We start from the raw sequence: 22,299 nt of genomic DNA, 5'->3' as shown, positions 1-22,299 counted from the left end.
CATCTCGAAAGAGGTAACAGTAGAGTGAAGCGTGCTCCCAAACAGTGTCGATGTCAGATGCACTCTTTAAATTGGTTTCGTGTCCATTGCATATCACGAAGAACAGACGATATCACGTGACGCTATAAAGTTTACACGGAAGTCGGACGCGTTTTTTGTCCTATATGCGATGCTTTGATGTGGACGAGTGGAGTTGTAAATCAAATTAAAACGTGAAAGGCATTCAACTGCGTAACCTTGAGAAACTTTGGAAATGGGAAATACCCTACCGCTCCCAACGATCCGTGAGCACATAACAGTGCATGCGTGCAAATGTAGGCGTCGCATCAACGGGCGCCCGTGCCCGGCTTACTACTTGCTGAGCGATCCAGCTTTAAAGGCTGGTTCAGACATGGCTAGTAGTTTAGTCGAGTGGCGAGTAGTTTAGTGTATGGACACTAGAGTTTAGTCGAGTCGATCCGTTTCATTGGATTTTTTTGGTCGAGTAGGCTTCCCCCACCACTAACTAGGTTTTTCGAACAGACCTGTCCGGACCCATTTCTTTAGTCAAGTGATATATCTTGTACTCTCGATTTCCAAAGCTCAACTGTACTAGTCCGGACACTTTTCTATGCACTAAACCAGGCCTGTCCAAGTAGGGGAATCCACTCCTGGAACACATGTTTTGGGTCCCCTTCCAACGCTGCTCCTTCAAGTAAGATGGGACGGTTCCGACTACCAAAGACGGTAGGAAAGACGGAGAGACGGTAGTCGGAACCGTCCCACCTTACTTGAAGGAGCAGCGTTGGAAGGGGACCAAAAACATGTGTTCCAGGAGTAATTTCCCCTACTTGGACAGGCCTGCACTAAACGGTTTAGTAGTAAGTAGCTACTCCCCACTCGACTAAATTACTAGCCGTGTGGCTGATGGTGGAGGGACAAACTGACCAATAGTGGCCGTGTATTTTTGGCGGGAAAAGTTATCCATGCCTAGGCTATTGTTATAATCAATCGATTCCAAAACATTAAACACTCAACATGTTATATAAAATTACTTAAAAACAATGCGTCTCTTATAATCAAGCTTCAGCTATTGCTATCAATTGTGATAATTACATTGGGGTACAAATCATAAGAATTTTTAGTAAATTCTCATTAAATGGACCTTTCATTCAAAACTTACTTTTAACCAAAGCATATCTATCATATTTTACATGAGTGCATTACAAGAATTCTTAGAAAATACGTAATAGATTTTCTTCTAAAGCTTAGGTATTCTTTATGTTTTCAAAACATATTGTTACAATGAATGAGATGCACAATTGTGTATAATAAATTGAATTTAATAATGAACACTTTTTATCTTCCGTTTAATGTTATCAGCCGGTTATTGTTATTAAAAATTGCAAATCCCAAAGTGATCATAATATGCGGATTCCATCGTATAATGAGCACATTTAGTTAATAGCCGTTTGATAATTCTGTGCTATACATATAATTTCTCGTTAGGAATATCCTGTGCTCACACCCATAACTCACATATGCGTATAAACAAATGAATTGTGTAGAATGTACGCGTGCTATTTACTTTTAACAACTCCCCGTAAATGCAGGGAATTATTGAACGGTTAGGTTACATATATACTTACAAAAATTCGGCTGTGTGACTTCGAGAAATTGAGGAAAGGTAACTAGCCTTCCTACTTTTAAAATTTATCTAAGCTCACTCTTGAACCCGTTTCAGCTCGATTTATTACCTGCTATCCGTACCTAGTCTAGAAATATAGCAACGAAGCAAACGTTCCAACTGTAGACGAGGAGAATGAAGAGAGAATGTCTAATAAGTGATACTTAAATTTAGTACTGAAATCCTTTAAAGATAGACTTACAATTTTTACCCATCTACTCACAAGGGAACTTTGGGGACTGGTACACTCCGATTTTGATGAAACGTTGCATAAATATTTATTAGACCTGTTTATGAAGATAACTGTAATTCGTTGGTGCCCGTTTTTCACTTTGAGGGAGATATCAATCCTTTTATCTGAACTGCCCTTTCTATATACGTGCTTATAAATCGTAAACAACAAAAGATATAAAAAAATAGTTGAAATAAAAGTTATACCGTTTCTTGAGGTCTATAAAGCTGCGTGTAAGTTTTTTTTTTAAATCATCCTTTTCGCAAAATTGAATTCCCCCTCCCCCTCCGTTTTGAAAAACTTCACGCAGTTTTATAGACCTCAAGAAACGGTATAACTTTTATTTAAACTATTTTTTTATATCTTTTGTTGTTTACGATTTATAAGCACGTATATAGAAAGGGCGGTTCGGATAAAAGGGTTGATATCTCCCTCAAAGTGAAAAACGGGCACCAACGAATTACAGTTATCTTCATAAACAGGTCTAATAAATATTTATGCAAAGTTTCATCAAAATCGGAGTGTATCAGTCCCCGATGTTCCCTTGTCAGTTTAATACTACAATAGTTTCTCTTAGACTCCAAATTGTGAGATAATAAATATTTTGTTAATTAACCCTTCTTATTACTAACAATTTTCTGAAGTCATTAAATCATGGATTTTTCAAACCATGGTGTTTAAAGGTAAGTAAATGTATGACTCAGGGATTGTATACGATTCTTTAATTTTGGAACATGACTCAGAATTTGGTCTAGTACATATAGAGCAATTCCTACCGATTAAACTGATTCTAAACTCTCGAAGTTATAATTACGCTTTAGGGTTTTATCGCCCATATATGTATAAATAGAAATTATTATATTTCGTCATTATAGAATATATTTGTATACATGTATGAGCTATAAAATTATAAAACGTAATTGATATTCTATTAGTAGTATATTTCGACGTTATTTATACATATATATGGACGATAAAACAAATAATGAAATGCAATATCAAAATTCAAATTTTTAGATTTTATGCGTTTGTTATGAAGCGATAACTATTTGAAATTAACGATTTTCAGTTTTTCACTCTATGCGTTTTCTACTTCATCTACTTTTTTAATAACTTTCCTATCGTTTTGCCGATAAATGGTGGATTTATCAAAAGAATAATTCTTTATCAATATTTTAAATTTAACCACTTTTTAACATTTTCCTTTGACGATTTCATAGTTCAAAGATTTTGAGGCGAAGAAGCAATATTTCCTCATAATTTTTACTTTGAAATATTCTTTGTGCAATTATACAGGAGCGTACACAGCCCAAATTTGCAATTTGGCTTTTGAAATTTTATAAAAAGTACATTTTTGTAGAAGAAAATTTTGTTTACAATTTTTCCCAAAAAGCGCTCTATAGCACGTTCGGTATACTTTTTGTAAGTAGACATATCGTAATTATAATAAGCTTTTTTAAAAATTATATCTGAAAACTGTGAATAATTTTACCATGTTTCACTGCTACTCTACTAGAGGTGTTACTCTCACTCCTGTAAATCCTGTAAAGCTTAGCTTTAATGAAAGTAATTATTACAGAAAGGTTTCATTAATACAAAGTGGCTAGTTTTTTGTTAGTATAATAAGGAATCAAGCAGTTTATAATCATTTTGTATTAACAATAATGACAAAATGTTTATATAATTGTTTTATTAACTACTAGTAGAAAAAATTAACCTATAACAATCTAAACTTCTGCATATCTCCAATTTACCAAACTTTAGTCGAGGCGTTTCCCTTTATTTTATCTGATTCGTGCAGGCACGTGTGCATCGGCCAGCAATTACATACCCATTTATTTTCGGCACATGATCAGATTGAAGCCATAGTTAGGCATGTACAGTAGCAAACAAATATACTCTCCCATATACAGTCAGGGCAGAAAATATTCGTACGTTGATTAATTTTAAACATTTAATAATTTTTGTAAAACAGTAAGCTTGTGCAAATTTTTGAAGACCTCTAAATTAGACATGGTCAAATATTTATTTAATTATTTAAAGGGGTCATTGCGTTGACTATTATTTGATAATAGGAATTTATAGGATATTAGTGAGGGAATTAAAAAATTTATTAAATTATCAAAACTTACATACTTACTCTTTTATTTATTAGATACACATGTGATTAATTGTGTAGAATAAAAAACATTTTTGAGAACAATTTGATTTTACCACTCTTATTCCGAGTATCTAACTATTACTTTTACATAAATAACTATTTCATCACTTTGTTTATAGCTAGATTGTACATAACTGGTTAAAAATTTGTAGCCTTCTTCACTTTTTGGACAAACCAAGCTTTTTAGTACATACGCAGTAGTTTTATTAGAAATAGCTGTTAAAGAATAAAATTTGGAGAAAAGACTTTTTAAAGAAAAAAAAAATTCTGTTTTGCAATATAATTCTGTAATTCAGCGTTTACGGCCAACTATTGCAACTACTTATTTCATTCTATATTTTAATTTTTATTAATTCTCATGAGCATTTTGTAAATTATTTTCTTCATTTTTACCGCATCAGAGAGATATAGTCCAATAATTTGGTATATCTGATAATCCGGCATTGTTGAAGTCCTGAGCACGTCGGATTAGCAGAATTATGCTGCATTATGAGTACTTGTAGGCTTTTGAGGTCTTACGCGGGGTTTACACGCTCGTGCAAATTGCGCGAACTGAAACCATTAAACACAAATTTTCACGAATCAACTGAATTGCTAACTCTGTTTACATGTTCAGTTTAGTTTATATCATTTTTCATGTATTATTCTGTTTAATTTCGTTTGGCTCAGGTCCAAAATACATAGGCATATTCTTTAGTCGACAGTGTCTATACTGTTTATTGTTCTTCAAATTACTGAAGCGAGTTCAAATAGATAAAAAAAATACCGCAAATATATACAAACATTCTCTTCGTTGAAATCTAATGTTTCAGTTTAAATTAAATATAAAATTCGTATATTGACGCACTATGACACAACAATGTTAATTCATAAACATTATCAATGAAATAGTGTCTTCAAGAATTTATTTTTGTATTTGCAGTAGTTATGCATAAACAAATGAAACTAGTATTATTTAGTTAGTCTCAATATTGCATTTGAAATAGGATAGGAATATTTCCATGCCATACAAAAACAACTTGATAGCTTAAGCGTGAATAAATAATTGCAGTAAGAGGCATACATGTAGCAAGAGTCGCAGCAAGTGTAAAACATGTATGCCTTCGACTGCAATTATTTATCAGATTTTGATTGGATGATTTTTTACAAATTCGACGAATTTATCTACCACCTTTTAATTGGCAGGCCCAAGATAGGTAACAACAATGACTATTTTAATTTAAGGAAAAAGAGGATTTTCAGTATAACATTCTACTATGTTCCTACGTCATTTTATTTTCATCTTTTTAGTTCGCTTTTTACGCAATCGAGGTTTTTATTTTTTTTTAATTTACTTTTTTTTATAAATGCGTATCGCCGAAATCAAAATTCAAGAATTCCAATACAACTAATGGAAATAGATTCTACACAGTATCGAGCAAAGTAGGCTATCCTAAGGAAAATGGCGATGTGTGGAAAGCAGTAATTCTCAAAATCCTAATTTTTATAATATTAAAATTAAAAGTAATTTAAAAAAGGTAATGTAACTTTTAATTATTAAATATTGTAAAATTTAATATATAATTAAAAAATATGGATAATAAAATTAATATCAATTCAAATTCTCCCACGCAAATGCTTATACAGTAGTAAAGTAATGGGAAGACACAAACATATACATATAATAGTGTTACGTTTAAATCCCAATAGTAGAATATTTCGTAAAGGGTTGAAGCTACCAAAATAATATTTCTACAAAAGTTGTTTGATTTAAACGGGAACGTTATGTGACGTAAATTATTTTTTTGTAGGTGAAATAGTGGGAGAAATTCGTCCTATATGTATATACTTTTATTCATAATATTGCAAAATCCTGTAAACAGAATTCTTCATAATAATTAATAGCTAATTAAATCAAATATTGTTATAAAAATTTAAAAAATTACTCCAGAATTCAAAAGCGTTTTACGCAAAATGATGATTATGGAGGTTAATGCTGTATTAAAGAATAGCGTCCAAACATATCATTAATATGTATGACGTTTTAAAGTAATTTTTTCTTAGCGTTCCCATTTTGCCTAGCTCTTTTCTAGCGCTGTTTTCGCTTCTTCATGTCCTACATGATTTTACTTTTTCTTTTAATTTTTTTATTGTAAATCATTATAATTACAATACAATATAATTATTTCACATACGATATTTCGGTACGATAAAATTGTTATATTGGTTAGGTGTAGTGTCATGTTACTGAGTGTGGGATCGTATTAGTAAGAGAGGTGTTGAGAACTTCGAATTAAATTGCAAATGACAAGGGTCACATGTTCGTCTCGCCCACAGATCAATTCCAAACTATGTAGAACTTGCAGTTATTCTCTTCCCTCACTTCACGTCGTTCCCGTTTCCATCAATCATCATTGCAAAAGTATACCACCCAGACCTATAGATGTACGTTCAATTTGTTCACACACGTACAGACATGTCATGCCTACATATTCCTTCGTATACAAACTGTTCGCGCTGTCTTGTAATAGTCTCGTTATTTCTTCAAGTACATACTGAAAATCCAAAACAAAAGAATAAATATTTAGAAAAAGATACCACTCTCCAATCTCAATGATTTTTCAATATCAATTATTATCAATGTTATCAACCTGAATAGTGTTATGAAAGTTTTACTTGGAGATCGTTGTTATTATCAAGTTATAAATAAAGAGATGGACCTAGCCCTTCTAAAAATCTGGATTGGCTTCTCCCCAAAAATCTGGATCTTCATCGTTAAGAAATTTGTAAAACATTAAAAATTAAAAAATTGCAGATTTCAAGCATTCTAAAATTTTAAAATTTCTAACAGACCTGGCCCTCTCTATAAAAAAGTCCAAGTTACGTCAATAGATATGACGATTGGTCAATGCGAAATTGAAATTGGGGTTGAAAAATCATGCGACTTCACGTACCACGACCCTACTTATAGTCTCTTCTTTTGGATGAAACCACTAAAAGAATTTTACCCAGAAATCTGAACTTAGGTAAAGTACCGAAACTTGTACAGCAATAAAAGAAAACCTGATTTGAACCCATGATTTTATTCTAGTCCAGAGAAAACAATCTTGTGATTTATCTATCTGCTTCGGCGAAAAAACCTTTAAAAATAATTTCTGCAATTTTTGTACTGTTTGGCGTGGATACACTGTGGAATGTACGGGGAGAGAAATGTTTGTGGTTTGCAACATGTTGGAGGGTAGAATTTTAATTTTACCTGTGTTTTAAATAATTCTAGGATTCCTGAAAATAAATGAACGAGGTCAATTCTTAAATAGTCTTTACTAAATGTGATGATTGGCTATCCCGAAATTCTAAGTTGTAAATTGTTTTATCACAAGGAGAGAAAAGATTCCACTCGGCGCAAGACCTGTCTCCGGCTTATTACGGCTATATTACGTGACAGTTCATATTAGAGATGGCGAAAATTTAGCTTTTGCAGCTTGGATTTTATCTCTCCATCGTACACTAAATGTAATGTGAAATGGGTCGAATCGAAAGAGCGTTTGAAGAAATACGTTGGAAAAAAAATTCTCGCAACTTCCACTGCTCATGTTTGTTTCTATCATCGCCTACCCCCGCGATAAGATTGGTGCTTGCTGTGGCGTCTCAAGCCTTCGGGGCACGATTTCCCTGCCTCTGCAATATACAGGGTGCTACTGATCTAGTGGTAGGTATGTAAAATCACAAAAACTGTGAGTCTATATAAAAAAGTAAATTATAAATGTAGAATAACTACATTCCCGAATAAATCAATGTCAAATGTTGAACATTCGTTGAATATGAATTCTTCTTGTGCCATCTATATTTTGCAGATTTTGTTTTTGTAGTTAGGTTAAAATGTGGATATTGTTCTGAAAGGCGTGAAATTTGCAGGGGTTGGACAGGATGGTCGGAGGACCCAAAATATAAAATTTTACTTTCCGAGATATTAATAAAAAACTCTCAGTCAGTAATGTACATTTCATTCTGCGTATACAGACATACATAACCATCTTCGCTGTAGGATGTCGTTGTCGTCAAGGGCTTAATAGTTGTTAATAAACCAGCGACAGCAGTCTCAATATTTATAATATGCGCCATATAAAACCATCAGTTGCTTCTATAAAAACTCGTAAATACTGGCAGCCCCTTTACAAGAGTCACTTTTGAACTCTAACCCAAGCCAACCAATTCTAACCGATTATTATCAATGGGACACCCTATGGATATTACGGTTGATGTAGCTATTATGTCCTTGACTACTTGACACTCTACGAAGCGAAGACTGTTGTATTAAAAAAACCATCTGCATAGTCAGCGTTCAATGTATTAGTAACGTCTGTGTACATACATCGAGTTGCATTGAACTTGTCGCAGTGAAGTTGGCTACAGATTCACTAACGTATTCACGCCGCGTCGGTGAGTGAATGCATAGCCAACTTCAGTACACATTCACTGTGATAGCGTTGGTGAGTTTGTAGCCAACTTCACTGCGACAAGTTCAATGCAACTCACAATCAGTATACGCAGCTTTCAATGTATACATAGCAACGAAAGTTTTTTGTTAATATCTCACAATCAGAAATCAGAAAATACCCGAGGCTAAAATTTTAGAATCTGTCTTGTGGATCCTACCACTCCTCCGTGTCAATCGATCACCAAAGCGTTTCGAAACAATAGCCCAAAATGATTTTCTATACACCGTGCAAGGGTTAACAGTCGTGTGAAGTAATCAAATACGGTAGACAATAAATGTTTTATGACCACATCGCACTGGTTTGAAATGAGTAATAACATTTTTAAGTTGCGCTATAGATGTGATGGATAATATTATATAATCATGTTATAAATTTGTTATTGGAATACCAAAATGTATATATTTGTAACAAGTTACAAAAACATGTGATACAGCAAAGTTACAAAACAATTTGTTTTCTTATATAATGTAAACGCAGATTTATTACCAATACTTGATGGGTAACGTAAAACTGGCTGTATAACACTACAAATATTATTTAACATTTTCCTTTCTTTCTTTTTTTTAACAAGTTTTATAACTTTGTTATATAGGTTGAACTAAAAAAGAACTAACATTTAAAATAACTCATTATCTCTTATTGTTAGTCGTAAAAAAAAGCTTTAAATGAATTATTTAGCACTAGAAGGGATGCATCAAATCGACGTAACTAGGATATTTTTATATTTTATATTTTTTTCTTTTTACTGATGCTTTCAACTTCCAAATCTCGAATATTTGTATAATATAAAATATACAAAAATCTAGTTTAGTTTAAAGTTTGAAATTTTTAAAAGTTGTAAACATATATTGTACAACAAGATAATAAAACAGAGTGTTTTGCAGCTTCAGAATGGGAAAAGGAAAAAAAACTAAAACAAAAAGAACATACATACTGATCGAATTGAGTAACCTCCTCCTTTTCGAAGTCGGTTAAAAAAGATGAGGAAAATATTGTTCGATTTATTTTCAGTATGCTTTTAAAACTCACTACATATAGTTTGTCTGCGAAAGCACTTCTGTCGGCACTTGTGTACATAACGGCGCCGAATCCCAATCGATGAACCGCCAGCTCTTCTAAAATAATAAATATGGCGTGCGATTGTTTACATGACGTGATTCAATGTAATTTCATACGATTGGACATGACTTCGACCTTTATGATGGCTTATACAAGTAATTGATCCTGCTTTTCACAGGGACTTTTACCGTTAATCGAATCACCAATGAATAATATTTGTTAAGTCACATTTGCCATTGATGTGCTGTGTATTCAAAAGATAACGATAAATATTTATTTATGCCTTTCAAACACATATTTTATGGAATCAATGAATTTTGTAATGTTAGATTTCGTTTTGTAGCAAAAAAGACTAATGAAAGCAGTATGAATAACTTTAACCACCCCTTCACCCCTTACTTCGGTAATTATTTAGATTACGGACAGTAACTCCGATTTCGATGATTTTTGAATATGTTGTAGAAATCAACATTTTAAACAACTTTTTCCTATACATATAACCGCCGCTCGGCCTTAGTTTTCGAGATATTTTCGAAAAACTGTCGAAACTAACACATTGAATTCTGGCCATTCATGTGCGTCCGTGACAACGTACGCATTAGTATGGGATTGCCGCTTTTCTACTGTTTCTGCAGGCAACAGCACGGCGACCGATGACCAATATACAGTATACCTTGTGTACTTCTGCATTCATGATTTCAATGTATCGTAGCTATGATGGCAGCTGGGAATTTAATATAGCCTAACCTAACCCAATCTACTCTACCTAATCAGTGAATTAAGTTAGGTTAGGGTAAAGTGATATTCTGGTCGCCGTTAGGCGACCAGACACACATACTGAGATTCAAAATCATGAAAATTAGTTAAATTTAATTTTTAAGCCCACCTGTTATATATGAATATACATATATATTGGTGTCGGTCACCGTGCTGCTGCCTGCAAAAACAATAGAAAAGCGGCGATCGCACACTGACGCGTAAGAAGTACACGGACGCACACGAACAGGCAGAATTCAATGTATTAGTTTCGACAGTTTTTCGAAAATATCTCGAAAACTAAAGCCGAGCGGCGGTTATATGTATAGGAAAAAGTTGTTCAAAATGTTGATTTCTACAATATATTCGAAAATCATCGAAATCGGAGTTACCGTCCGTAATCTAAATAATTACCCTTACTTCTTTTTGCACTTGCCATACGTCATTTTATTGTTATTGACGAGCTGAATATGAATATGGTGGTCTTCTTTCGCGGAAATTCCAAGTTTCTGAGATATTCAGAAAAAAACGTTCTTACTAGTTTATAGAATTTTACCCATTCGTCGTGTGCATCTATGTATAACAGTCGCAAGCATAATCGAACTTGTACTTTAAAGCGGGGGATGGGCTCTACCCTCGATCCAAGAATCTTCCCTTAACTTGATCAGAATTTGTTTGGAGTTTACAATATATTGTTTATCCACTTTCTTACGGTGCAGTGTGGTCGAATACAATATTAAACAAACCTAAGTGTTAAATTCTGTTTGTATATAAGTGGCGAAGCTGCTACTTCCGGCTATGTTTATGAATGTATCCCATATTACACTCGTAATCAAATCAGATTTCTTTAGGGAAAATCTCGATATAGGAGAAGCAGGAATTCTCAATACGATATTAACCCTTAGCTGGCACGCTTCACCAGAATAACATTGCTGACATACTGGAACGATTAAGCTATCATTAAGAAATTATTCATTAGTTTCACTTGGAAAAATTTCTAGATAATCTTTGAAAGTTATTTTAACATATTTCATAGCTAATTTTAGTAAAATTAAAACCTGAATATGAAGAAAAAAAATTGAGTAATGTACAAAAATTGAAGAAATGAATTTTCACCCAAAAATTTAAATTTTCATATAAAGAGCTAAAATTTTAGCTGGACACTCTTGAGATTAAACATTTTAAGGGAAAGAAAAGTCGTGGTTTCAAAATAGGTATTTATTTGGAGAGTTGAAGGGACGAATTTTAGCCAAAAGTGGCTTAAATTGAAGCTGAATTAGCCAGGCCCGTCTCATACCCTACAGTGCCAACTAAGGGTTAATTTATGTTGAAAATAATGTAGAGAAAAATAATATACCTAACAGTTATTGTTTAAATATTGTAAAATTTATTATATAACTAAGATATATGAATAATAATTAAATAACAATTCAAATTCTCCGGTAAAAGCGTTCACACGCAAGTGGAGTGAGGCCACGTACCTGTGTATACGAGATCTTTTTCCCTACATCGTTATTCACCCCGGGGATGACTAGGGGGAAGGGTGAGAACCTGGAACGTTACCATTTTCTCTTGGGGAAGCCTGATTTGATCACGAATGTACTTGCTTGTAAGAAAGTTTTTTGTGAATATCTCGAAAAGTTGTAATTTTCTCCAAAAACGACAATCATATTCGTATGCAGCACACCAATACATGCCAAAAGCTTTAAGATGGGTTGCGAAGGAGGTTAAAGTAAAGTTCAGTCGCATTATATTAAGAGTTTTGGTAATATGTTTGTGTCGTAAAATTAAGAGAAAGGGATTTTTCGTATTGTTTTATAAATTGTATTATGTGTTAGAGAAACACAGAAAAATAATTCGAGGTTTCCGAATACAGTATACCGACGTACGGAACATTTTTTCGAAAAATTAGAAATATATTTTTTATAAGGCTTAAAAAGCTAAATTGCAAAATCAGGTTCTGTACAAAATAATGTTTCAAAGAAAGAATCATCTAAAAATATTAATTCTTCGTTTCAAAATCTTTGAATTATGAAATCGCTAAAGAATTTTTTTATGTCAACATGACAGTGTGACTATTGCGCTACCCTTGTTTTTCTATGCAGGAGAGACAAGGATTATTCAGCGTTTCCCAGTTTTCCCGCATGAGGCCTTCAAAATCAATTCAAAGATCTCTTCAAAAGGCCGTTTCTTCTGTTGACCCTTACATGCTTGTAGAATTCTCTATATTACTTAATACATATTTATAGCTTTAATACAAATATATTGTCGTTTTTACATATGTTGTGACCCTTTCGCGAGGGTGCACTCTATACACTCTAGAATTTTGTTGGGCGCCAACTACAATAGTGGCAATTCGAAAAGGGGAGGGTAAGAGAATTTTGTGGTAGATATTTGATTGTGGAGATACTTGAGATGGGGAATCTCAGTGGTGGAGGGTTCCAGGACGCTCTTCGCTTTACGCGATCGGGGGAGGACTAAGCGATGGAACAGGGGATCGTCGGGGGTAGGGCAGTAAATGGCATGTTTGCAGTGTACAATAAACCATACGCGGAACGTATTGTAAGCGTCTACTAAGTTGAGACTCGAGGTGTGAAACGCTCCGCCTAATCCTCACCTCGAACCCTCGTCTAGTAGTAGTAGTAGTAGTTTCTACTAGTAGTTGTAACCTAGAAAGCGAATAGCGAGAATGCGTGTGGGTTAACTGTATAAGTGTGCGTGTCTAACTCTGACCCATCTAGCTCCGACCAATCAGACCCAATTCCTTAGGAGTCTCAACTTAGCAGATGCGTACAGTACCCGTTACTATATCCAGATTTTTACAAAAAGGGGACTAATATTAGAGGACTCACCAATCTTGTCGGTGACACTTTCCTACACATACGCACTCTTAATAATGTCACTTCTAATCGCTTTCTAATACAAAATCTTATTTCGCTTTTGCTAGCTCGCTCTTACTATCGCTACCAAAATCTGAATGATTATTCGTCGCCGTTGGCGCGATGGCGAGCCTCGCATACGGGGGGGTTTGGAGAGGGGGCACGGGTCAGGGATTGGGTCGTAAGATCGGGTCAGGGGCTAATTGGTTGGTGGGTCTGTATTGGATAAGGGATTGGCTAGGGCTGGCCTGTCCAAGTAGGGGAATCCACTCCTAGAACACATGTTTTGGGTCCCCTTCCAACGCTGCTCCTTCAAGTAAGGTGGGACGGTTCCGACTACCGTCTCTCCGTCTTTCCTACCGTCTTTGGTAGTCGAAACCGTCCCATCTTACTTGAAGGAGCAGTGTTGGAAGGGGAACCGGAACATGTGTTCCAGGAATGGATTTCCCCTACTTGGACAGGCCTGGCTTACGACAAAGCCAGGTGAGACCTGGCGATGTAACAGGGGGGTAGGAGCAATCGTATCACCACGTTACAATATATACAAAATTCACATTGTATTTTTCTTTGTAAAATTACAACGTTTGTTCCCATTTAAAAGAAAAATTACACAGCATACTTTATTATTTTTTTTATACTGAACTCTGAATACAAATGACATGTCCTATAATTTCTAAGTATAAAAGAGATTCCAAGCTTTGAAAAATTAAAAAGAAGATCTTTTGTTGAATAAATGAAATTTAATTAAATATGCTACAACCAGCAGAAGTATAGAACACGTTTAATTCAATTTTGTTTTCTGAACTGTAGATTAAAAAGTTTTAATTAAAGTCTGTTTTAATCAGTCTTAAGTGTTTTACACTAGGTAGTAAATCAAATGATTCTAAAAGAGGTCATTAAATTTCAACAATAGAGTTTATTTATCGTAATAGTAAAAGCAGTGTGAGCGTAAATATGAAACACTTTAGTGACGATACAGCTTTAATAGAATATCTTGAGTTCCGGAATACGATTATCTATACTTGCATGGAAGCAGTTAGTATGCAAATTTAAAGCTGTTATACCGAAATAAATGTTAATTTTTAAAGTAATTTAATCCACGTATATGCGTACAGTTCTAGATTTTCTGGAATATTTTATGTGAATAAGTATTAGGGTACAATGTAAAAAAAAATCCACGATGCGTGAGATACATAGTTTCAAATTTTTATATAAAGTATTTCATTTTCTAACTTAAAATATCATACGAATTATGGTTATTTTATGGATATTTTGTTTCATACAGGATATTTCGTAAAATCAATTTACATAAAAAGAAAATGCAGTTCCATTTAAGAAAATGAAATTAGAAATCTCTGAATGTCCTCTATCTATGAATAAATTATTGCGGTTAAAACTTTTGTGAATAAACAAAAAGATACTGAAGTGTTCTATTTTAAGTAATTCAACCTGCACAAATGAAGTTTTATTACTTTCTGCTGCGATGAGCAAAAAAAAAACAGGAAGCTTTTAATTCTTGATGTCAGTTACTAGAAAAAAGAATCTCTATCGATAAAATCGTTAAGTAAAGTACACTACGTAGGTTGCATAGCATAAAAAAAACTTGGAGTTGGGGAATACTTTGCCAAGAAGAAAATTGACAAAAATTTTATGTAATCATTGGAATGTATACAAACAAATATTTTTTGAAATATTTTTTCAGTTTAATGAGTATTGTCATAAGTTAGTGAAATCTATAAAAACACTATATTGTTTATTATATTGGGTGATACTATAAGTCGCCACTTATTGTGAATTTAGTAAACAAGTACACAGTATTAGATCAAGGAGGTGGGGGTACAGATCAGGGGGTAGATCTATTAAACCCGTCAAAATGACGCATTTTCGATTTTTTATTATTTATTATAAAAATTATTAACACGGTTGTGTTGAAATGTATGTTAATTTTTGTCATGATAAAGAATAATTCTATATGTATCATCTTTTATTTAATTGTTTTTTTACTTTATTTTCAATTTAAAAGTAAGTGCTCATCGAACGCTGGTAGTTGTAATGTTAAATTATTATCTTTCGATGTTTTTCTCTGGATATTATTTATTTGTAAATCAATATTTAACTTCATTTCAAATAAATTTCAATTTTTTAACCAAGCAGGCCTTCGAAATCTTAATCCGCTCCTGTGAGTAAATAAATTACCTATCATTTATTTTTAATTTTTTAATGAAAATCAGGTAATAGATATTGACACTTGCAGTCAGGAACTTGATAAGGTGCAAAATTAGTAAATTGTATGATTAAATGAAGGGTGGAGGGGAAAAATGGGGAATGTAAATTTTAACGAATTTTGAATATATTGTTAAGAAGCCTACTTTAATATATTCAGTCAGCCTTCCAGTAAGCGCCAAATTCTATCACCAATTCTGTTATGACAGCAATTACATTAATGCAGTATATAAACCACTTCAACCGCACACAAAGCGCCTTTTTCGATCAACACACTTGTCGCCCGAACCTTTATGGGTATACTCGCAATTAGTGAACCTCAGTGCCGTTTCCGAACTTTATGCATAAGAATAAAAGTTACTTTATCGTGAAAAGCCTAATTCTTTAACAAACGATCTCTCCCTGTGCTCTGCGGTATAACAGTTCGAATCATTAATTGGCGAGCCTGCCAGGATACACGCAAGTTTATTAAAGAGGAACGTGTAGATTATAGTATTCTGCGGAATACTAGCGTCAACTTGTCAATTAAAGCCAAGATCAGAAAAGGACAAGGAATGCTGATCATCATCTTATTATTGAGAGTAAATGTCTAAATTAACTAGATCTAAAACCAAAAGCTCGAAATCGTTCAAGCAACATTGATCTAACATAAGTAAATACCGGTGTAAACCCAAATCAAGATCTAAGCACTATCACAAGGGACCACAACGAATCAATAAACCAAATTTTGATATTCCGAATATATAAACCTGATATTCCGAGTCTTGCAATATCACCAATTAGGGAAGTCGGAACACCACAAAATATTGATAATAAAGAAAGGATTTTAAAACAATGTAAAGCCGCACTGGATTTTGTAAGCACTTTTGACGGGTACAACATTAGTACCGAGAAATGGGTATTCCAAATCAAATTAGGATTACATTAGTCTACTACATACAGTAGTCAATAGCAACGCATACTGAAAAATAAATTTATCACTGAAATAAAGGAATTAGAAGATACCGTAGAAGAAGAGTTCAGACTTTCTAAAAGTAAAGACCTACTAACACACGAAAGAACAAATCTTAAACAAATTCGCGACGATATTAGAACGTACATCAAGAAATTCAATCTATTACATCAGGATATAATTACAGCTGTAAGCAATGATAAACAATTCAACGCCACAGAACAAAAGGTAATCTACCGCGTAGAAAAAGATAACTCGTTAGCAGCGTTCATTAGGAATTTAAATCAACCGCTCAGATCAATAGTACGGCAATCGCGACCGTCAATGTTAAAAACAGGCACAAAATCTCGCATATGAAGTATGTAGAGAAGAACTATCATAACAAACAGAATGGTAGTTCCAAGCAGACATAGGCAGACAGGCGTACGAAAAACCCCGACAGACCCATCGTAATTTCAACAACGGCGCGGCGCGTCGCGTCAACAACTGCGATATTTCAGCTCACAACAACGAATATTATCACCGCCTACGCGTTCACCATTATGCCATCACCGTTTACCTGCTTCAATTGCGACCAAGAAGGGCATTACACTTGCGATCAAATCAGGATTTTCCAAGAATATTGGCGTTTCCTACGGTGTTCGCTACGTTGGGAAAATGACAATGTATGGTAGGGGTCCATAGACATGTATATGTATAGGAATCTGGCCCTATCATTTACGTTCAAATATTCGTATACTAAATTTCATAATATTTAATAACTAAAAATTAATTATTCTTCTTTTAAATTACTTTTAATATTAATATCGTCAAAATTAAGATTTTGAGAATTCCTATTTCTTCTATATCACCATTTTCCCTAGGGAAGGCGAATTTGATCACGAGTGTATCATTTTTTTGAATACTCTTTCATGTACTCTTTGTGATAAAGTTTGCCGTATTGCGAATTAAATTTTTTTGAGTTTCACAGTAATCATAAGAAATTGAGAAATGTGAAACTGTGATATTATATATATGTGATACTATATATATATATATATATATATTATAATAGTAAAAAATAAATTGTCTTTTTCTAAGAAATGCTAACACTTGACTCCCCCTCCCTTTTCTCGTGAACCCTTCAAATATAAATTCATATAAAATTCTTTTCTATTATAACAAATCTCGAGCATGAGGTACAAAATATTATAGATTTTTCCTTTCAGTTATTATTTACTTTAACTTCCACGTCAGCAGCTATGAAAGTGCTAAATAGACTGCGGAAATTTATGTATTGATAACATATCAAAGCGCGCAAAAAATATGCACACTATGCAGCAGGCAGGAAAAAACAAACTAAATTGTTCTAAATCTGTAAAATATACAAGTTATGCTTTCAATCGACAGAAAGAAAATATCTTACAAAATCATGTATCTACATAAATATCCTCAGTTTGGTAAAGTTTCAAGTTTACCAACATATGCTTATATTTTCTACATTTTACACACTTTGTATTCTAATTATATCATATTAATTTCTTGTATGTAATGAAGTGGTCGTGTGTCTACCGCATACTTTAATATCTTCTAAATGACTAAATATCGGCAAACTATAATGCTAATACGTAATGATATACTCAAATTATTTCATAAGAGAAATCACTGAGAATAATGGAAGCACAGTATGCACGGTATGCACGACATGCAAATTGTATAAGACAAAGTTTGTTTTCAATTCAGCAAACAAATTAGCCTCGAGAGAGATACGGTGCCATCAGTGACGCTCCAACCAAACGGGTTGACATAATTGCGTTGACTGGAACACCATCTCTCACAGAGCTATTAGGTTATTGCATATTAAATGGCCAACTTCAAAACATCAGAATTACTGGAATGTTGACCCAAATCTAAATTAATTTTGGAGGCCTCATAGAAAGCGATATTTTTGTTCAAAGGTTTTAAGGCAAAAAAGCAATATTTTCTCTTGATTTATTCTTTAAAATATTCTTTGTACAATTATGCAAGGGCGTATAGAGCTTAATTCTGCAATTTGACTTTTGAAATCTTATACAAGATATATTTTTGCATAAGAAAAATGTTTATAATTTTTCCGAAAAAACGTTTTGTACCGCATGCAGTATACTTTTGCTGAATATAAATATCATAATTATAATGCGTTTCTTTCGGAATTGTGTCCGGAAAAAGTGAGTTAATTTCACCTGTGTTTTGCTGCTACTCCGCTAAACTAGTGTCATCTATATAAACCCTTGACACTTACTTTTTATCAATTTGAAGCTTATAATTTCATGAGAATGACTATCTAAATGTTGTGGTAATGCTTTACTCCCTATACGCGTTCAAATATGTCTTGTTTTCCGTTTCCGTTTTTACTATAGATAGATCTGCGCACAGCCGACTCTAGTATTTACTAGCCGTGCTGAAGTCAAAATGGCAACACCGCGGGAGTCTGGTCTGAATATATCAACACCTAGCCTACTCTATCTGCCTCCCGGACTCCCGGACTCTCAGCCAATCAACGTCGTCAGACTCCCGACTACTCTCTGGACTTCACATAACCTCTTTGGTTTCGTTCCAATAATTTCGCTTGTTTCAAGGTTTTTATTAACTTATATACACGTTCATCAATTCTTAAATGTTTCAATTAGACCCAAAGATGGTTTCATTTTGCTTCATACCTAAATTTTCTTGAAACCACTGTAAATATTTCAAATATCATGCTTCACAACACCAAACTACTTTGAGAGTACACAAAATATATATCACATTTATAACAATTTTATACTACCACATCACTTCTATTTGCCATAGTTGCAACGTTTATATATTGTTTATACATAATTAACACCAAATAGTGTATATTACTACAGCTTTTAATTAAAAAAGACGTTAATTACAATTCCGAGCACAGGACTCTGTTTTTGAAAATAGGACTCCCGATTGTCACGTGAGCGGTGTTGCCACGTTGTTCAGCATGGCTAGTACTAGAGTCGGCTGTGATCTGCGTTCTTTGGTTTCACGTGCGAGTTCGTTACAAGTTAATTTCTTTTGTTAAATTCAAATACAAAATGTTTATTTCTTATTATCATATGTATATATTATATTTAGACTTTTTCAATTTATATCAGTATTAATTAATAATAAATATAGTATGAGTAAGTTTAATTATATGTGTTATGCTTCTCCACGTGGCAAATAATACTAAACAATTCATTAATCTTTTTATTCTAAATGGGTAATTGGCAATTACAGTAATCAATAATATTGTAACTACAAATAAACTGCAGAGCAGTCTAATTGATATTTATAAAGCGACGTTTATATTAAGCAACTGTTAACCAACCAGCTGAGTCAATGAACTAAAATTACACATGTAAACAAAGCTTCAATTATATTGAAATGACTTCCGAGTGCTCAACTTCAGGGTAGTCAGTTATTTACTTATGAGATTAGATCTACTTCTACATTATTGACAAAGACGATTTTTAGGTATCGAATTATACAGTGTGATTCTCTCGGCGCGCAACACAATAGCCGTGCCGCACAATGGAACCCCTGCTGTTCCGTTTTTTGTCTTCGTCTCAGCCATAAACACACACAGAACAGTCTTGGGTCCGGCGATATGGCCCCTAGGTCTCTTTACCCGCAACAACCGCAGGGTTCCATTGTGCGGGACGACTACATATTGTGTTGCGCGCCGAGAGAATCACCCTGTATTTTTAAGTACATCTGTTTCAGCACGAATTCGCGATGGAGTTACCGATCGTTCTGGTGTAACGCGGGTTACCACCACCACGAAGTGTCGCATTTCCTTATAACCTTTTACAGTGATAAGGATATTAACTTTAGATGATGCTATACTATTAATGCGTTTAATTCGATGTGTAATATACAAATGTTCGTGTATGTATGTTAAGACCTCAGAGGTATCTCAAACAGATATTAAGAAGCTGTGTCGGAGCGTATCGATAGAATCGTGACAACTGACTGTTTCTATTCAAGTTCTGTCTGAGGCTAAACACGAAGTGATTTCGAGTCTCGATGTCTCGTTTCAAGTTTTTATTCTCCCTCTCCTGGGCCTTACGAACGGTCAGCAAGGAGTCGCAGAGAGGTAGTCCAACGAGAGAGGTATTGACGAAAAGTGGCCAATTAGCAAACGTTTGGAGTTTAACTAATGGCCATAGGCTGAACGGTTTAGCAAATCATCTCGCTGGACATTTCCCACGTAAGCTAGCCGAAAACCCAGCAGCTGTGATGCACGTGGAAGTCGCCAGAGTTTTACAACCCGAACCGGCAATGACCCAGGCGCGAGCGACAGGCGGCTCAAGACCCTTGCGTGCGGGTTGTACCGTTGAGGTATATGGTCATGTGACCGATGGTGCCTGAGTATGCAGTTTCGATGGTTCGGGACCCCTTAGGATTTTGTTCTGACTTGATTGACTCATGCATCACAGGGGGGTCCGTTCAAGACACGGAAGAGAAAGTTAGAATTTAAGTAAAGTGAATAGCAAGACCTCGTAAAAGATTGTAAACTGCTCGTCGCGAGCATTTGTGGACAATGCGAATGCCAAATAAACGTTCTGACTTTACGGGCCTTGTCCTGTAGAAGGTCTGTTTAATATTGGACCTTTTGAAGCTTCATGGTGATTGCTTCGGTACGTGACAAAATACTACTCCGACCAGCTTAGGAAAATTTCTAGCAATTAGAAAATGTGCTATTGAACATGACTGACCGTGCTTCTAAATTGGTGCGATAAATTCATCGGTTCATGAATTTATCGTTGTTACCATCTGTAATACAAGGTACATAGAAGGCAAAACAGACGATGTCTTACGGTGAGTTTATTGCTCTCGATAGTTAAAATCCTAAGATTGTTGAACATATAAAACTGCTATTATAGTTCGGCGATCGGTATATTACGACGCGTAACAACATCATTCTGCTAATATGTACATACTGTGAATGTTTCAGGTTGATCCGACCAAAATTGCCGCAGCTATGCGTGTTTAATTTACAGAAGGTAGTTCCCTCTGTAAATAGACGTAGGGTAAATCTACATCTACGGAAAAATAAATAGAAACTATAGAGTATCGTTTTTCACGCTAACCTTTATTTTTCGATAAAATAAGTTGAAGATTCGTCAAGTATGAATTCGTTTTTATCCAAATACAGATGTTGGTAAAAGACGCGAGGCGTTTCTAATAATTTGTATTCACGTTAACAGAAATATTCTTTAGTATTAGTATTTATGATTTCGGGAATTAAATCTCGTACGTAAGAATGTGATTCCACATTTTTGACTCATTTTTTCACCTAAACTTACCCCTTTTCCGTTTGTATCTCCGGATAGGAAATACCTTGGATAAACTTTCGAATAGCTCCCACACCCGATTTTCTTGACCTTGATATATATGTATTATCAAGGACACCCTCCTGAGTAACATTCAATAGGTTTAAGCCGCCGATTATTGATTATTCACAAGTTATTAACAAAGTTATTGTTTCGTGAAAGGGTGCACCCCCACTCCAGAAATACCCTAACCTAACTTTCAATCCGGTTTTCTATTTCATAATTGAAATGATTGAAAGTTAGGTTAGGTTAGGGTATTTTGGGGGTGGGGGTGCATGGCCCTTCCTCCGCCTTTACGAAACAAATAATTGACACAAACGTTATATCCATAAAAATGTTCAGATTTCCGGGAAAATTGCAGCGCATATATCGATCTTTCTTTGTTAATAACTTCTGAATAAACAATAATCGGCGGCTTAAATCTATTGAATTTTACTCAGGAGGATGTCCTTGATAACACATGTCAAGGTCAAGAAAATCGGGTGTGGGCGCTATTCGGAAGTTCAGCTAATACCTTACCTAGATAGCACAGAAACATTTCA

General features: G+C 34.3%; 1 protein-coding gene across 2 annotated transcripts in view; it reads left to right on the top strand.

Moving 5' to 3' along the window:
• Positions 1-22,299, top strand: part of LOC117601351 (uncharacterized) — a 108,530-nt gene that overhangs the window by 23,730 nt on the left and 62,501 nt on the right. The window lies entirely within an intron of this gene.

This window comes from Osmia lignaria, chromosome 6 (genome assembly GCF_051020975.1).
Source record: "Osmia lignaria lignaria isolate PbOS001 chromosome 6, iyOsmLign1, whole genome shotgun sequence".
Taxonomy (NCBI): domain Eukaryota; kingdom Metazoa; phylum Arthropoda; class Insecta; order Hymenoptera; family Megachilidae; genus Osmia; species Osmia lignaria.
Note: the sequence above shows the minus strand (reverse complement) of the source record. Positions and strands in the feature narration are given on the sequence as shown.